Below are 20000 nucleotides of genomic sequence, written 5' to 3'. Positions count from 1 at the left end.
GTGCTGCTGGTGGGCTACCCGGACTCTCGGCCTCGGCTATTGCGTAAATGATTGCGGCGATGATGCGCCGATGATGACGATTATGCTCACAATCTCCCCAGCTATCGCGTTGGGCTTTTCTCTTGTCTTTTCTTTTTTTGCGCTTCTATGTAGAGTGGATTGCCGTTTTCTACCTTTTCTTTCGTTGCTTCATCTTCATACCGTCGTGGTTTGTGGAAGTAGGAAAAGGTTGCGAAGAGATTTCATCTTTGATTACGCACCACCGAGATTCCGCCGGCAAGTTAGGGACGGTCGATTCTCTTCGTTGGCCTATTGCTTAGCATCCTAATCCGGGATCCGGATCTTTTTCCCATAGGATGACATGGGCACAAAAAGTGAAATTTATGTGACATAATTGACAGAATGGTGCCTGGTTGAGTCAGGATGAGCAGCAGAGCACTGGCTGGAGGCTGGAGTAGTCTCTGAAATTGCTCTCCAGAAATCACTTATCGAATTAGAAATGCTTGATTGGAGCAGTCTTTTAGTTAGTCTCGCTAGTCAAAAGTAATTCCACGCATTTCAAATTGAATTAGCTCAAGAGATCGTAAGCTTACTACAATCACTGCGTATTGGTGGTATTAGCTGGAATGATGGGAATCTTTATGGTCATCCTAGGCTGTATACTTCAAGCCTAACTGCTCTGTACTTCTTATTTTTGTGACATTCCCTTTATGCTTCATAGGCTTGGAATGTTTAAGAAGGATTCCTACATTCGCTGTTATCCCTCGTTATCTACACATGCATTATACACATTTCTCTAAAAAATTGCGCCTTGCCTTAGAAGTAAAAGCATTCTGTACCAATATCTTGAGCACAATAGATGGTTCGCTCAGATAGCCTTAGTACAGCCCCCGGTGATACCAAGACCGCTTTAAGACCATCCTCTTGTTCCGTGTTCCGCTGCGTATCTGCTTTTGAGAACGATTATCTCCATTACTCTGCCATTAGAAGGCAAACTCATCTACGGTAAGCTCTTTGCCTCAGCATACCGACGGAACTGGCATACCTTAAAGGTTACATATCACAAGAGCGCGATTTATCTTTCAACAACGCACTCCAAGCACTCTGGCGTAGCTTCTTTAAGTCTTTTGTTTCCTTCTGACTTTCTTTTCTTTCTCTCTTTCTCTTTCTCTGCCCACACATGTACACACAAACAGGTAAGCGATGTGCTTCCGAGCCGTACGGTACGTAACCACACGTGACGAAAGGATCAATTAACTTCCGGCGCCACCGGCAGTACTCTAATGTCCTTTCAAAACCGCCTCTTCGCCCCCGGCGCACACTGACATGGCGCACATGTCGTACAGTAGAACTCCTCCGGAGGCCCCGGAGGATGCTGTAAATCACGGTCGCACTCCGTGCGATGTGGTCCAGATTGACTGTAACACAGAGGTCTAAAGAGAGAGAGAAAGAGAGAGAGAGAGATAGAGAACACCGAGCAGACACCGGGGATCGTAAAACCCGAGAAACTCCTGTGGCATTCCTGCACGATTCGGTCCGGAAATGGGTTGGCCGGATACTGCCAAATGTGTGTGATGATGATGATGATGATGATGCTGATGATGGCTACTTTTACCCAAGGTAAACCCCATCTCAACTCACGTGATGACGGAGCTACCCTTTACCCGACTACCTGTGTCACTAGAGTGCCGCCCGGTGCTCTGGAGTGCTTAATGCTGATCCGCTTCGCTTCACTTCCACCCTCGGGCAGAAAGGAAGGCAGAAGTTAGTTATACGTCCGCGCAAGTCCCCGCTACAAAACGATGCGTAATGCGTAAAAATGTTACTCCAGGGAGTGGCCCCGGAGAACGAGAATGCGCAGGGGGGTACGTCCTTTCCATTTGGTATAGTAGAGAGAGAGGAGATGCCTTCTGCCTCTTTGCTGTTCCTGGCCGAGTATATGGAGCGCCGTCGTTACCGCCCAGCCATTAACCGAAAACCTCGAGCTCCGGGACTAGCACCAGCAGCTTGTTTGTCTAGAAATGGAGCAACTTCTCCGCCTAGCAATCTAATGGTTTTGCCTGCCGCATTCACCGACCTCTATTGCATGTGTGATGGAAGTTAGCCGTCGGCCGTAGGAGTCAGAGTAGTTCAATTGTTCCCTTTCATGCTCGGGATACGAGTCGAACGACTCTTCGCTATATGTTATCGAATTTCCTGCCGGAAAGTGCGTTGCATGTGCGAGATAGAAACTGTGATTTTTTGCAAGCCCTGTACGTAAGGACGTCGTACCTGGTGCTAGGGTACCGTTTACGGAACCGTTAAATTCTTCGCACTTGCAAGGGGGGGAACCATATAAAAAGGGGAAGAGGACACTTTCAATACACTAGACCCTGAGTATCAGTTTTGTAGCTTCACTGTGCAACTTTGTTACTTGTTGAAAGCAACAATAAACCGTGAGTTCTTCCTCCCTCCGGCATCGTAAATCGATTTCCGGGTAGACGCATCCTTCAATAGGGGGCTGCCAGTCGTCAAATACAAATGGTGAGGTGAGATTCTCGCCACTCCAACATGTTGTGCCATTCACATAGTGGCAATAGCTGGGTGAAACAATAGCTGATGCAATTTGATGAGTAGCGTTACGGGCAACCATAAAAGCATAAAGATAAGAACACCCGAAGACGATAAACGATAAATAGTTGTGTGAGAAATCCGACGAGCTTCCCGGAATGTCAAACATTACGAAGAAACTGATTGAATCCTGAAGTCTACTCTATTGTGAAACATAAAATAGGAAACACGTCTAGAGAATTCTATGTATATTGAGAACAATCTTTCCCTCCAGAATAGACGAATTGAATAACTCTCAGTGAGGATTAAGCCATTAGATCCAGACCCTGAACCGACCTGGTCGAGCGGAGGCAATTCAAGGCCGCAAACACTTTCGCGCACATAAATCATCTTCGAAGCCAGACCATCATTCATCATTTCCAGCGGCAACTGACGATAGAGAAGAGCAAGAGAGCAGGAGAGAGCGAGAAAGAGAGAACAAGAGAGAGAGAGTAATCAGCAGCGAAGATAAATGGGCGAAACTCCGACTCTCCCATACCCGGTGACCTTTCGGTATCCAATTTCATCGGCACCATTTCTTTTTTTGTTTTTATTTTTGGCGCCCACTCACATCGCTCGCTACGAAAACTGGTGCTGATAGATTATCCAGCACTAAAACCAGCAACCAAGAATTTCCAACATGGAGGGTGAATCCTGGCACGAAGCACCTCGCGGATCACACGCTCTATTGTAGTTTTCGATGCGCAGGCATGGCCTCCGGTTGGTCGCTCGCTGGGTGTCGATGTCCAAATGTCTTAAATATGACCAACGAGCCTTCACTCCCGTGGCCATCGCCACACAATGCGAATGCGATGAATCTCGCTCGGTCTCCCCTGGCACGATAAAAAGACGCTATAAAAGGACGAAATGGTGTTCCCCACGGTAGCGCGCCTTTATCGCCGAGGGAAATAAATCTTGGCAGCACCGGGAACCACCGGGAGAAGGTGTTGGTCGTTGCCGTGGCTTGGCGGTGGCGTGGCGTGCGGCCACTTCTGTGCGATGGACTTTTGGGGTTAATAAAGTGTGATTCAACGCGGAAGGCAAAGCGACGCCAACTGGCCGGGGCCATCGTTAAGTTCCGTGTTTTTCTCCTTCGCGACGGAGAAAGAGCTCCCAAGGGAACGGTCACGATCAACGGCACACCGGCCGGGACATCAAATGTCACCTGACAAATGTGTCGCGCGCAAACGCCTCGCCACCGTTGTTGGTCTTAGGTTTTGGGCTTTCTGATTAGCCAAGGCGTCGTCTCTCTTTTACGGCGCTTGCAGCTGGAGCGCTTATCGGAGGGGGCGCACTCTTTTGAGGTGGGCGCGATTTATGATGATTCTCCCACCGTCATCCCGTAACCGAGCGTCATCCTTCCACGATTCCTGGTGAAATGTATCTTCCACAACCACCATCCGAGGTTGCACTGGAACCCGGGTTTGTCCGATTATTGCTGCAACTCGGCCACGGCACGGCACGGCACGCGGACAGGGAAAAGTGAATCAAAGTGGAACACGGACAAAGACACACACACACGTACATGGCTAGTGCAATAAAGCAAGATTACGCGCTAAGCATCGGTCGTTTGTAGTAATGAAAATGAACAATAAAATACCCATTACGATTACGCGCCACGGGGTGGGGAGGGAGAAGGGCGGATGCGATGCTTTCATGGAGCGGCCCAAAATTGAAACATTTGCATTCCCATTCTCCCTTCGCTATGTTTTATGTGTTTTGCCGTTTTGTGACAACCGGCGCGCCGCGTGGCCGTGCCGTGGTCAATGGCAGCATAACTATTATCTCCCTTAGCGTCACTCCCATTCCGCGAGAGGTTTCGATAACAACAAAAAAAAAGTAATACCACCGGCCCGGAAATGGAATAACGAATGTAAGAGCTACGTACTTACCCCCTCCCCCCGGCCACGGAACCAAAGTGGACAAAGTTTTCCATTTAAAAACCCCCGGGCACATTTTCGCAACAAAAAGCCAACGCCACCGCGGGAGAGCAGAGATAAAAATGCACTTTTTCGCGAGCAAAACTTTTAAAAACCGACCCCCGTGCTGACCCGCGAATGCAGGGGAAATGCTGCAGAAGATTGAGGGAAATGGGACACCCAGACAGGAAGGGAGGGGAGACAGAGAAAGAGAGAGAGTGACAGGAAAAGCGTTCCATTTCCACATTGGCGCGCGCCAAAAATGCCAAACAAGTCATTAAAGCCGTACGGCATCGTGGCCATGGCGCGTGGTGGCTCCTCGCCATCTTTGCGAAAGTGAAAAAGTCTCGGACCGGGGACAGGAGCCTTAAGCTGCGGGGTATCCCTTTGCAGTGCGAGCTCCATAGGTTTGTCGCTTTGTCGCGATGATCCCGTGGGTTGCTCCCTGCGCTGCTGCTCACTGCATTTCAGTTTTTTTTTCTTTCGGTATTTTTATTATTTTTACATTCTAGCTGCCTCTCCTCGGCATGGTGGTCAATGTTTTATCTGTTCCTCTTCTTCTCGCCGCACCTTTTCCCCCTGCCATGGCTTCGAATCGTTCCAAAACACACTCCAAAACAGCCGTAAAACAAGCGAAGAACCATTGCCCGTTGCCAACCAGCCAGCCAGCCAGCCAGCCAGCCAGCGTGCCAGCTGAGCTGAGCTCGACGCCACCAAACTGTCAAGTGATATCGAAACTCGGCAAAAGTTGGCTTTAGCACAGCGCAAACACACAAAAAGTAGTAGTAGGTATAATGCCCGAAAGTTCGCCAAAAGATATGATAAAGTGAAATCGGGAGTAACGTGCCTCGACTGCTGCTGCTGCTATTGCTGCTACTGCTGCTGCTGCTACTGCTGCTGTGAGCTTGGTTGGCTTCTTGGCTTGTGCCTTGGATTGAAAAGTGGAAGGGGAACCGAATTCCTATCGCCACCGGTCCATCGTTATCACCATTTGGACGAGCGTTTGACGCGGGAGGGGGAGGGGGGGGGGTGCTTTCAAGTTGTTCCGGCTTTTTTACTTCTTTCTTCGATCGGGCGCTTTCCACTGATGGAAATTCCTGATGGACGACGAGATGGAAAGAGAGGGAGGAGCGTGGACGCGGAAATGGAGAATTTTCTTTTTGAAGTGAAAACTCAAACCAATGCGCCCGTTGAAGTGCAATCGCTTTAAGGAGCGCAAAATTTAAACATTTTTCTACCAATAAGATGCTGAGAACAGTCGCGTTTTCCTAGCAGGGGGACCACGCGAAGGACTGTTACTGAACGCTCTCAACCCAGCGAACACCGGATAGCGTTCCCAGAGGCGCACGTGGCCTCTAGAATTGAATGATAAACAATGCGGCAACAAAGCCTCAGGGGGGGAGTAAGCGAGAGAAGAATTAGCCGGAATCGAAAACCACACGGAAACCGAAAAAGGAACTCACCCTCAGTGGCCAGTGCGTGGCCGGTTCTAAACCCCAGTAATGTTCAATTGGCACGCGAATTTTAGCCCCCCGGCGCACAGGCCGCCATAGTACATTAAGATGAATTACTACTTCTACGCCCCAAAAACTGTCAGGACGAGAAGTGGAGATGGAGTTCCTGTTCGTGCCGGAGAATCATTGAAACGTTTCGGCCCAGGAGCGACCGCCATTCATATTGAATGATTAGCTGCCACTTTCGATTGCGTAAGGACGTGTTTGCTTACGGCGGAGGTGCTGCTCTCCCAAGGAGAGCGCTGAGCAGAGAAGCACATGAATTCAATTGGAATGTTCTCGTGGTAGGATAGAACCATTCTTTGAAGCAAGCAACTCCTGGCAACACTAGCTCTATGAAGAGAGAGCAAAGGAAATTGTTAATGAACGTCGACGACGATGTCGAGTGTGCCAGCGAACGAGAGACAAACGGTAATCAAACCGTACCGATTATCAATCGATTTTGTCATGTTCTCCGGTTGTCCAAAACGGTCGCCATCGTCGTCTTTTTCCTCTGGTGGAAGTGACAACCTAAGACATCGGGGCCTTGGCTGCTGGACTCTTTCATTTATCGAGCTCACCTCAACACGCGCGACTGTCCGATCATGAGCGAAGTGACACATCGGAAAGGGCGTGTAATTTGTGTCCGTAATTTACCGGTGGCACAAAGAAGGATTAAGCCGAACTAACGTGAACCGTTCCATACTGCGACGTCACTCGGACACAAACCATTAATCACGACCGGTGGGAGGGAATGCGCGCGAAACTGTGATGTTGTGTGCGGTCGTTGGCCAATGTAAAACCGTTCTTCAACGGACCTCTACCAGGACCTTGAACAACGGAACCTCACGGTTGATCGTGATGACCCCTCGCGGGGACGTAGAATTATGCAAATGAACAGAAGAGGACAGAGTGCGTAGGTACAGGAATTAAGGTCCTTTTGGGGCCTCTATAATTAGAACCTTCTGGTGGCACGGTAACCAAGAGGATGGTGATTTATGATGGGGGGTCGCTGCTGCGAAGGGAGCGAGGCTATAATTCACAATAAATTATCTGTTTTTACAAATCATTACCGAGGATATGATTAATTAGTGTAATGTTGGTCCGGCGAGAGATTAGCGATGCAGCGATGATTGTGGTTCAAAGATCGCTTACAATTATGGGAATATGTGCCTGATAAATCCGGGGAGCGAGCGATACTAATCGATATGTAGTGTATGCTTGCTTGTAACAGTAAGCATAACATATTAACGAAGCATGATTACTTGTTCCGATCAGTGCATTAATGCATCTGCACTGTTGCGCATTTGATTTCTTACGCTTCCCAAAAAACTTTTAGATATCAAAATATTATTTTGAAAATATTATTATTGGATATCGATAAACATTAATAAATCATTATCTTAAACGTGGAATCGAAACGAAAAGGGAAATGTTTGACTTGAAACTGCAAAATGGCAACATTTTCGGGCTTATTTTATCTTATGAAAACATCATCTCGACGTACATGAAACTGATATAGTATATAAACAGTGTACTAAAGGGACAGGGACAGCCCGAGAATCATATGTATCAAGTTGAACAACCCCATGTTTCGTCTCAGAGAGCATTTTCAAGCGGAATGCCTTGGCACCACTAATGCCATTCATATGGTATCAACCAGATTAAATTTGTTCTAATGTTCATTCCCTACCTCAAACAAGACAGCAGCGGCAAATATGTTTTCTGCAAAAAGCCGAAAAGGAGCTGTATCATAGCAGCAGCAGTAGCAGCACTATGATATAGCCGATGTGTGCCTAGAACACCGCAGTCCTTTCCTCACGAACGAGACAGAGAAACCCAAGCGGCGCTGCTCTGTAAAAGCTTTCTCCAAGTATTCCCCAGAAGTTGGCCAAACTCCCAAAGCCCGAAGCACCGAACCATGAACGCACGCAAACTACCCTAGAGGACACACACACACACATCGCGCTTATCACAATACCAACCACACGGCCACCTTTTTAATTCCTGTGCGAAACCATTCAACTCCCCGGTTCTGCCTGGTGTCGGTTGCCTGGTGGCACTAGAGCAAAAGTGTTTACGGAACATACTTTTCCATTCCGAAACCAAAAACCTCCAGCAGTCCCGCCCGAGAGTCGCTCAGTGTGCGAGCTCTCGAGTCCAACACGGTCCACGGACCATGGTCCGGTGTTCGGTGATTTTCATAATCCTTCCATAACTTGTGCTTTGCAGCACTAATTAGCATTTTGCCCGGCTTCAAAACCCCGTCATGTAATCAATTATGTTTACAAACTCCTCTCCTCTCCTGCGATCACTCACTGCTGCCTTTTTCCCCTGACTCCACACGGAACCAAACCTTCTGATTCCTGCTTTCTTTGGCTTTTATCGTATTTTATCCTTGTTCATTTCGCTCATCAGCCCCATTTGCCTCGGCGTAGGTCAGCAGATTTTTCTGCGACCAAATCGTTCGTACCGAGCGCCAGGGTTCGCTTTCTCTGGGATCGGTGCAAACTGTCCCCTTGCCCGAGTGCTGCGACTGTGGGTAAGCAGCCATCTTGAAATGGCGGTAAAAGCTTTCGGAGCTCTCCTACCCTTCACAACAATATTCCGCTCCGGACAGAGCACTGCGACGAAGGTCCCGGGACACGACGATACGACGCAACCTCTCAAACACTCACATACCACACCACACACCCCCTTCCGTTGTGTGCGCCTGAAAATGTTGAAATCATTTTTAATCTTTTCTAATAAATTCCCTTCTTTATGTAACGTGCCCGGTCGAGTGACCACACGGCGCCAGTGTGGACACAACAAAACCACACGCATCCTACACCCGACCGCCATTTGGTCCCCTTTTGCCAGCTAGCAGATTGCAGATTAGGAAAGTGCCGGAAGTCGGCAGTGGTCTCTTCGGAGTGTGTACCGCTGTTGTGCTTACTCTCACTCACACACAGCACAGATTGAAATGAATACAATTTGTATGCCACCGTCGCACCATCGTCAGGTTGGCGTATAGGTTTTTTTTTGCAAACTCCGGAACACCCCCTTTTCCCAATATTGAAACTCCAGGTTAAAGGTGCAAATGGTGGAGCCTTCCACGGGATAAACATTCGTGTTAATCTACCGTTCCAGGGATGTACTTCAACGACAATCCACAAACGATCAAACAACCGTATCATCGGGAATTGGCCATAAATTCGTCCACTGAAAATTGTCCCCGGACCGGAGCTGGCTCACTAAATGGATTGGCACACAAGATACCAGTAATGCCATGCCCTTGTGGCCCTCTCGCCTATCTTCGCTTCTCGCCTCACGATCATCATTATTTCCCTTTTAATGGAACAGATAAATGGATGCCAGCTTTGTGCAGGGACGAAAATCTCGGCTTTATTTTATTGGAAACCTCTCGCCTGGCACGCATTTCAATTACCTCTGCCTGATGCCGGAGAGGGTGGTACGTTGATGGCCATGACCACACAGGCCTCGTCATCCGTTAAGATTCGCTTTTGCGCTTTACGCCGGAAAGCCGGAAAGAAGGATAATGGCTGCGTCCTGCAGCCGATTAATTACTCGGAACCCGGATGGATTCGATCGATCGATCGATCGATTCGTGGAGACAACGTGGTGTTTAACGACACACCGGCGGACCTGCACTGGCCGGAGAAGCCTATGTACCGCACCATCGCACGACGAGCGCACCACTTGGGAGCAATTATAATTTCAGTTCACTTCACGTCGCTTAATGGATGCAGAAGGATTTTGCTCGCGCTACACGGTTGAACGGTGTGTGTGTGCTCGCTCCCTTTCCAGGTGTATCATCTGAATCATCCCTTTTGCATGGTTGAATGATTTTACAAAAATACACCCTTGCTTCACGCCGATGGTGCATCACGAGCATCAATCTTGATGGGCGGGTTTATTATGCGCACATATGATGTAACATAACGAATGGAGTCCATTATCCCTATGCTTTAATGATAACGAAAAAAATATGAAATGCTTCCCTTTAATCCTGACAGATTGTGCTCCTTCATCTGTGCTATTGTCATTTTTTAAACTCAAAAGTTTCCCCAAACAGTGAATCAAAATAAGATTGTTGCTACATTACAAACCACTCACGCGGTGGTATCGAGGCCGCCTGATATGGGCACGGCATCTTCGCTTTTGAACCCTTTTTGAGCCCGAAACCGAACTAATGCTTTCCAATCCGTCAGCTTAATGCGCTACGCGGCGCCCGCCGGTAACGGGGGCGAAGGATGCGAGAATGCCTATTTGCTTCAATCGACGATTGATCGTACCTCGCGAGTGATTACATCAGCTGGAAGCTCTCGAGCCAGCAGGGAATGGCGAGAGCTTAGCTGAGGCGCCCTAACGATGAGGGAGAGAGAGAGAGAGGAAGAGAGAGAGAAAGGCCATAAGAGAGATCGTGTGAGTTGATTCCTGCCCCGGTGGTGGGTGGGCGCACGGGTCGATTTTTTTCCTCCAACAAATCCATCACGTCACGGCCCATCATTAGGATCGTTAGTGCTTGCGATTAATCTTGCCATGCTCCATTCACTGCTCGTCCTTCGAACACTGCTCCGCCAACTACTCGACGCCTGACGCCAAAATGGGAGGGGGGGGGGGTTAAATCAAACAACAAGCACCGAATGAAAAGAAGACGATAAAGTTTGTTTATGGATCATTCATTCTTCTGTTTCCCCCCCGGCTTTTACCGGCATTTCCCGAGCTTTCCAGCATCATTTCTGCATTAAAGGGGAAATCGGCAGTTGGTGCTCTCCGAAACCCATTCATCCATCTATTCCATCTCCGTTTGTAATGGAAGTTGAAAAGTCTGGCCAACGAATTCACGCTTACGAACTGCAGACAAAAACCGAATGCAACGGGGGGGTTTTTTGCTTTTTCGAGCTTCACGTAAAACACACTAACTCCCCCGCGCCAGCAGCGGAAATTGATGGAAAAGATTGTACTCAGAGTGAAAAATCGCACTCCATCAGGGACGAAATGGAAGGAAAAATTGAATATAACCCGGAATAGGCAAGTGTGCCCATGAGAACACAGCTGCAGAGGACACACAGACACACACACACATGTACACCCTCTTGGTCAGTTGGACCTCTCTCCGGACCGGGCGCATCGGCGAACAATGATTCGTCCGAGTTTTTGTTCCGTATCAGTCTAGACTCCGAGGCACTGGTGTGCATCGCAGCAGCAGATCGCTCGATGCAACTCTCCCGGGAAAAGTTTCAACGGAGGAAAAACGGATTCAATTGCGCATCCCGCTTCCATCCAGATCTACGTCCAGCCACCGCCAGCGAGCAGGGATGGGTAATAAATGAATTACATCTTCGTGATTGTTGCACTTTGTCCAGAAGGGCTTCCGGACGGAATTCCCCGGGAACAGGCACACTGGCACACTGTTCACGATCATGATCACTCCAAGAATCACCCACCCTGGGGACCGGTTGTGGTCTGTGCAGCGCCTTCCGCTTCGTCTTGAATTTATCGTCTGTTGTCATCGTCGTCGTCGTCGTCGTCGAGAGCGCGGTCATCGTTTTGCTAACGAAATGCATCGCTCGTGACCGACGACGACGACGACGACGACGACGAATCTAAAACAATCTTTCTTCTGCAATCCCTCCGAACGGCAATTTGTCGGCAAGAAACTCGCGGGCCGTCCAATAGCCGTGTCCGCGGGGATGTCCCTCGTCGTCGTCATCGTCGTTGTCGTTGTCGTCGTTGTGGTGATTCGAGAACTCGTCGAGGGCACGTCGTGCAACCTCCACGCTTCTTCGTCCATGGTTAACCAGCGTGCTCGCTTGACGTGGCACGAAATGTGACCAGCGGTTCTTTTCCGGTGTCCCTCAAGGCATCTTAGGAGCGTGAGTTTCGGATATCTTTTATCGAAACTTCAACCAACACCAACAAAGCGTCTTGCGAAACCGAAGTCGTCAAAAACGTGAAGATTGCTACGGGATCATCAAACACGACGGGATGGTGGTTCGGTGTGCAGCACACTGGAAGGTGCAAAACATTGTCTCCACTCTTTGCGGAGGAGGATGGTCGCGTGTCCCGGTGCCCGAAGCGATGTTTTGCTAAAAAAAACGTCACCCCCCGGCACCCTATTACCGGAGCGCCTCGTGACCATAATGAATTGCTTCCGGAATGCGCCAGAAGGGACCTACTTTGGTGGTGTCCTCTGGATTTTTCGTTTGTTTTTTTTTGTTGTTGTTGTTGTTGTTTTTCTCGGTCTTCCTCGCAACGCTTCTTCACACATTATTTGTTGACGAGCCCGTGTCGCCATTGCTCGTACGCTGTGGATGTGTGTTGTCTGGCGGCGAAATACAACCAGGAGCAACACCAAGCGCTGTGGGAAAAATTAATTTGCACCAACCATGACAAATCGCATCCTCCTACCTTGAGTGGAGAATGGGGAATGGTGATGAAGAGGAGGAGGGGTTGGAGGTGGTAGCGTTTCGGTGAAGTGTAACGAATTGTTGGCCATTTTTCTGCGGGATTTTCCACCAAAAATCTCGACGCATGATGAAATGCTGTCCCGGTTTGCAGCTGCGCGAAACGCGAAACAGTGCTTTGGGGAACTTTAGGGAGACAATGAGCGCCGCATGTTTAGGCAAACAGTTCTTGTATTATGAAAATATGAATGCTAATTTTTTTAAATATTAGCTGTTTGAGTAATCTAATATATCGTTTCAAATATATTAAAAACTTATTAATCTAACCAATACTAATTGGTAGACAATTGGAGTTTAATTGTTCCTTATGAAATTAAAATTTACATCAATTTAAGACAGGCGTTCAAATGTTTTAAATGAAAGCTTTACTCCTAATGAACACCGTCCTTAAAGACATGGCGCTGGGCATGTCGTGTCCGATCCATCAATCATACTTCAACCTCATTCCTTACCTCACACCGTTTCGTCTTCGCGCTGTGGTCTATTCTATTTGAGCAACCCAAACTTTTCGCCCAGGAGAAAATGAATAATTTATAGTTGTTTTCTTTTAAATATCGCGCTCTTGAAGCAACTTCACTATCATCTTTCCCAGCACTGCGCTGCAAAACTATCTGCTGCTGAAACTAAAAACTCCAAACTCCACAAAAACCTCATCCTTCATCGTCAGCACGAAGGCGAACGCGAGGAACTCAAGGACGCAAAGTTTTTATGCAAAGTTCAGTGAAAGAGCTGAGCGCTGGCAACGTTCGTGTGCACGTCGTTCGCACGGGAGTTTCCACGTTCTCCGTAGGTGGCTGTCAACATTCATTCGTTTTCGCTTCATGCGCTCCGGTTCCGACATGCTGCTCCTTGATCTACGCTGATGTGGCCCAATTCTCCAGGCACGCGGCTGTTAGACGATGTCAGCGCACAAAGCTACTGATGAGCTTCGCTTTGCTTTTATTGGATGAAATATGCATGACCAGCTTGGAAGGGCCGGCTTCGCTTCCGGGTCGGGATGATGCCTAAGCAATAATTTTATTGTCACAACAATTAGTCCAGCGTTCGTTCGTTCCGAGAAGATTAGCAAACGCCGACGCCATGGTTGGGTGTAAGGAATGGTAACTTCTAATAGTTAACGTGTGGTATCGAACAGCAATCGCCTATGCTGGCAACTATTTCAATTAGCAAGTACCTAGAAGCAAGGTTAGACTCTGTGGGAACAAGCCTTACTACGAAACATTGAATAATCAACAGGTATCAGCAGGGCAGAACAATTGACTAATTATGCAATGAAATTGTTAAGGAACAAGGATTTTTTCCTACGATTCGTGATAATCCTGTGGAATGATCCTTGTTCCATATGGAATCCACTGCATAAATAGTCAGTTATTCTCAAATTAACCGATAACTTTCGAGCACTCTATTCAAATATACGCATCGTAAAAAAAGACTGAATCTCAATCATGGTTTAAAAGTGCCCTACCTTATCCAATACATCCTTCATGGCCACTTGTAGGTCATGATTTGATTCACGCAATGCAAATGCCGTTTCCTTGAACCTCACCGTGCCAATCTGTTGATGCAATAGTTCATTTTGTGCCGCAACATGTTTGCTTTTCGTTGCACAATTTCCTCCCGAGGACCAAAGGATACCAGGCACCAAAGACGGAGAAGAACTCAGGTTCTAGAACAAGCTCTTTTGCTCGCTCACTCTTGGCCATGCTCATGCTGCAACGATAACAGCCACGGCGCACGAAAGCATTTTCCTTCGAAACTTTTCACAATGTCAACATCGCATCAGGAGTTTCGCGGTGATGCGTGGAATAATGGCCGTTACACCGAACACCATTACAACGTAGCTCACGTGTTCCCCCCCGGGGGACACCGGTGACTAGGTCGATAAGGCGAATGCTGTAGCTCCCAGGCACCATAGAGAGAAGAGCTCGACACATCCACTCGCACAAGAAAATTAGGTCATCTGGTCCTGCTCCTGGTGATCCGAACAAAGAAAATCCTGGCTGCCTGGCTTCGTTTTGCTTCTTGAGGTTCATTTCAAGAGCCGAACCAGGTGCTCCACGACATTATGGGTTTCTTGGAAGTTTTGAATTAAATTTGCAATGGCTAATCTGGTAACGGGAGGTGCTGCTCAACGAGTGCGACATGGAAAAAGCACGCATGGAAAATTCGAAAACCATTTCGATTTTTTCCATTCCGAATCCAGAAAGTCCCTTTAGAATTGCTTCCCATTGTCATCTCGCCTTCAAGTGCTTCCGCCCTAAAATCACCTCAACTCAACAAGTGTTTGGGGGGTTCGGCACCTTCCAAAGCGCGACGTTTAGTCACGGATTGTTGCCCGTCAATCTAGTAGAGGTAAAAGCAGCAGTAGCAGCAGCATGCCTATCTACCGCACAATAAAACTTGATGGCACAAGATGGTAGAAGATTCGATTTCCTTTACCGCGATATCCGCAGAACTCCGGGTGACAATGGAGATTCGCCTTCGAGCGCAATCAATAGGCGCGTAATGGTGCGGCCACCGTCACCGGAAGGTGTCGTCATCCGTAGCCGCAAACAACACGGGGGTAGAAATCTAATAAATATCAGCGACACACCAATAGTGAGGGGTGGATGCTCTTGAATTCGTTTCTTCAATAGATTCGATGTTTGTCCTTTCGTGTTTGTTCGTTCGTGCAGAGGGAGAATAATCGCACCGAATAAGTGTCGGTGCGTGTGCCCCGATGGGTAATGCCAGACATCGTCCGGTAAATGGAGACGCCGGGTAGGTCTCTTTTTTCCCGCGGTCCCGGATCGTCGTTCAACTCGCTGTACCCGCTCGACTACGTTTTTTGGGGGCAGAATCGAAGCAGTGGAAGCATCCCAGTATCCCTAGTGAGGCAACCCTTTTTCGTCAGACACAGTCAATAGCCAAAGAATGGTCTGTCCTAGTCCAACAGACCTTCATTTTGAATCTTCTCTTGCCAAAATGCCCCGAAGGATGCAAAGACACCAAGTGAATTAAATTTATCAAATTGTAGCTCGCTTTGTTTGATCTCTCTTTTCATACCGCGCCGCACCCCGGGCAGCCCGGCCGGAGGATGTAAAACTGTGAAATTGGAGCGTCTGGCCCTAGTCGTAGGGATGAAGGGATTCTATCCTTCTGTCATTTTCCGTAAGAATTGGGTTTGATGGACGAGCGCAACCATCGCTAGTAGCTAGACGCTGTTAGGGATTGCCTTCGGACAAAGAAAGGCAGGCTGTTTCCATGGAAATTACTTGGACGCGGGGAGCTCAGTGAGGCAGAACACTCCGAGAAGAGTTTATATCATTCCGGTTGTCATGGTTTGTTTGGTATGATGGGCAGCTGTGTATGGTGGTGGAATGGTGAGCCCGGCGTACTATTTTGGCCACTTGTTGAGAAACGGTGAACAATGCGAGCGAAGAACGGGAATCAAGTTACACCATGGGCTCAAAGTTAGCCGTAATACTAGAGGGGTGTCAGATAGCAAAGACTGAAGCCGTGCTCGAAGGTAATCCAACTCTGTTTCGACTTTATTTTCGCGATCGAAGTGCCTTCTTCGATCATCTTTCATTATATCCTTCAATCAATGGGGAAAAGGAATTCAGAACAATTAGAAAAAATCTGGTATTCTGTTAATAAACTTTCAATAAGAATGTACCGAACGTTGCTGGAACAGGGTGCATGAAAAACCAATCTATAAAATAGTTGCACTGCTGCTCATTTCAACACATTCCAAACCAAAGGGCAACGCTGGCTTGCTTGCGTAGCCTGCTACAGTCTGCTCAGAACCTGCCACAATCTGTAGATTTTTACAGATCCGCCAAAAAACGCCAACTTTTAAGCTCTTCAAAAGCTCCAAAAAATAGCTTTCCGTGCGTTACGTGAACACTTCCATATATTTTGATGTGATACAACCGTGTTTTCTGCGTCAAAAAACCTGCTGCGTCTATTCACATCGAGCGCGTTTAAACGCCACTAATAGACGCAGCAGGTTTTTTGACGCAGAAAACACGGTTGTATCACATCAAAATATATGGAAGTGTTCACGTAACGCACCGAAAGCTATTTTTTGGAGCTTTTGAAGAGCTTAAAAGTTGGCGTTTTTTTTCGGATCTGTAAAAATCTACAGATTGTGGCAGGTTCTGAGCTGACTGTAGCAGGCTACGCAAGCAAGCCAGCGTTGCCCTTTGGTTTTGCAATTTGTTTTGGCAGGAATGTGTTGAAATCCGGGTAATAACAGTTTTGCGTGAAGATTAAACTATTTATCATGATTTGATAAGGTGGCGGTAGTGATATGGTGCTATTTTTCGTGTATTTTAAATCGACCTTCGCGCAACCTAAGTGTGAACAACAAATTAAGCTTTTGCGTCAAAAAACGCCAACTTTGGCGTTTTTAAAAACGCGTTCGATGTGAAAGCAGCTTTACTCTGAAAAACTGATCCCGCGCTTCGCTTGGTATGTCACTCTACGCCCGAGAGCTCAAGGCAGCTTATCAGGATAATGATGAGCCCCTGTCATAATTGTAGCTTCTGCGTGCCGGTAGCTCCTTGCAATGGTTTTCTTTCATTCCCTTTTTTTGTACAACAACTGACAAGAACAAACGAAACCCATCACTTAGAGAACGTACACCATTTCTCCCTTCCCCGTAGTCTCTCTTCTTATCACCAACCAACGCAATGGTGCGTCCTGACGTCTGTGACTGTTTACTTAACGAAAATTGGATCCATCCCCACTCGTCTCGGCACGAACTCCGACACTGTGCCGATTCGAAATTCTGACTCGCAACACAGGCCCCAAAAACGATGCCAGTGGTTGTGCCTGCCATTTTACTTTTTCTCCCTCTTTCTTTGTTTTTCCCCCACAATGTTCATCCATCATCTTGTCATCGTTCCTGAGGCGCACTGTGTGTTTGCGCGTGTGCCTTGGAAAATGGTGAAAAATCCATCCTCTCCTGTCGTATTGCTGTTGTAGCTGCCGGCTCACTTACGCACATTTCCTCATTGTTCTCTTGCCGAGTAACTAGTCATAGTACAGTAGAAGGTGGCTGGCTTCTCGAAATGGTAGGGGCAACTCTTTCTATCCCTCCAGATTTGACGGGAAACATTCATCAAAATAGATTTTCCATCCACCAACATCCACCGTCGGTGGCTCCAGGGCCTTTTACGGGCGTCCCGAATTCTTCGACCAACGAGGCTTCACTAACGATGAGTGCGCGAAGGAAGATGCGAGGGAAACATCAACGGAATGTGGGCTCTAATGATATGCCAACAAAACGGTTGCCCTCGAGACGTACAAAAGCCTCTTCGTGCATCCTTCACAAAAGCAACCCCGCCCGAGAAGCCACCATTGTTTCCCCCCCCCCCCCTGCGCGAACGTAATCGAACACAGGTACCGGTGGTAGGTTACTGACGCGACGGTTGCTCACCAACTCATAACCGGCGATGATGCTGCTGAGTAAGGTGAAACATCTGGCCCGCATATGGCTGTGGCTCCCACGCAGGCAATGAAGGCTTCTCAATTGGAGGGTCTGCTCTGGGTCGACTGGGAAGGATTGTTTTTTGGTTAGAAAAAATGTTGTTTAGAACATATGACGTGTGATTTGTTTCTGCTCGGTGCAAGTGAGCTATTCATCTTTTCAGGACCGCTGAACCTTTGTGTCCGTTCTTAAAAGTACATCTATACGTAACGTAGTGGTACGCTCTGAATATGAATATGTTGTTTGTTGCGCAACACAATGCCTTAACTGTCATACAAATGGAAACATTGACAGCTAGGCCTACTAAGCCCTAAAAACTAAAGCATCCAAAAATGCTGTAAAATTGCAAAATCTCCTGTTCTGTATTATAAAATCTTCAGGGCGAAAGCTAAGTATGCTATGGCATGAATACTGACGGGCTATGCTACTATTATAAGTATCTTTTTCATATAAAATTTATTTCTATAATTTTATTTATAAAGTTGATGATGCAAAAATAAATTGATTTTGCCGTGTTGTGATGATTTTTGAGGTGTGTTTTGCTGTTTCATTCTTACAAACCAAAACCACAGACCCTTCAATACACTGTGCGAGCACTTTAATGCGACTTTACGACGAAAATCAATCGCAACACTCACCACTCGACAGCAAAAAAAAACCGCCTGAACACACCAAAAGAGGGAATAAGATCGGAAAAGCAACTTTGCTTCCCTCTTACGTTCCGCGCCCTTCGCACTCACGCCGGAAACACTTTAGCGCAGGAATAAGATGCTGGTTTCGGTTTAGGTAAGTGAACCTGAATAATTACATTTCTTTCCGGTCCCCGACGGGAATGGTGGAAAGGACCAAAGCCCGGAGGCTGCGAAGCCGTGATACAATCTCTTGACCGTAACTGAGCTAGGTGTAGCGGGATTTTTCCGTTTTCGAAACCAACCTGTTGTGTTGTGTGCGTCGTAGTGGTGGTGGTGATTGTGGAGGCGCTGCCGGGCGTGCCGATGGGGTGGGAACCCGATTGCTAACCAGCCAAAATCCTAACCAGCGTAAAATTGACGTACGATGCTGCTGATGATGATGGTGGTGATGGTGGTGAGAACCGAGGATGGTGGCATTTTTCTTTCGCTCTTTTCGTCCTGTACATGCCCCGAAGGAAATTCGGGGCAAAATGTGTAATTCCAACTTGTGTACCGTGTACCTGTTCCGCGTCGCCGTTTCCGTTGATCCGCGAGCTGATTTCGAGATGATTTGTGGCACAGCCCGTAATGTGAGTCGGATCAGGCTGACAGGCGCACGTACGCATAATTGTATTTTTGCAACCGACCACCGGAACCGATTGCTGGCAACAAGTGACTGGAGTAGGGCGCGTCCGTGCCAGCAGTGGCCAGCAGCGAACGAGAAACGAATACTTTTGCCACTTTTGATGCCATTTTTTGCGATAAATCATCCGTTAAAGTTTCGTTTTGGCTTCCTAATGGCCCCTGGTTAAAGTGCCGGGTCATGATGAGACGCTTCAATTGTTAAAATTAATTTAATATAACTTCTACCGCACTTCCTGCATCCTTTCGACCTCGTTTTTTCCGTGAAATATGTATTAAATGAGTCTTTTTCCTCTTAATTACCCTCTCACTCACCGGCGCGATGAAGCCATTAGCGACGGAGAGATGCTTTATTGTAAAGAAATCTGCGAAAAATTCCTGCAAAAAAGAACATTCCCATTCAGGCTGGCAGAAGGAGAAGAATCTACGAATGTTGCTGGAACGCTAGTGTTGATCATTAGTTTAAATTTTGCTTTCACTCTATACGCTGCTGCTCCCCCATTTGCCTAACTGTCGTCCAAATAGCGCGACCTAAGGTCGTAGGTTAGCATTGGCCTTTGTTAGTGTGGCGGGGTGGGTTTGTGTATGAAAACGAAAAAAAAACTTCTCCAACGACATCTTATATCGTCCGCCGGCAGTGAATGCTGAGCGGGACATCCCTACCACAGGGGGAAGCTGGAGAAAAGTGCCAAAATTGTTTATGCCAGCGCCACACCGAATACACGACAACACGACTC

At 47.6% G+C, this 20000-nt stretch overlaps 1 protein-coding gene across 12 annotated transcripts in view; it reads left to right on the top strand.

Moving 5' to 3' along the window:
* LOC125948116 (uncharacterized protein CG43867) overlaps positions 1-20000 on the top strand; it is a 160472-nt gene that overhangs the window by 106225 nt on the left and 34247 nt on the right. The window lies entirely within an intron of this gene.

The sequence above is a fragment of the Anopheles darlingi genome, chromosome 2 (genome assembly GCF_943734745.1).
Source record: "Anopheles darlingi chromosome 2, idAnoDarlMG_H_01, whole genome shotgun sequence".
In the NCBI taxonomy this organism is placed as follows: domain Eukaryota; kingdom Metazoa; phylum Arthropoda; class Insecta; order Diptera; family Culicidae; genus Anopheles; species Anopheles darlingi.
This window is presented reverse-complemented; position numbering and strand designations above follow the sequence as displayed.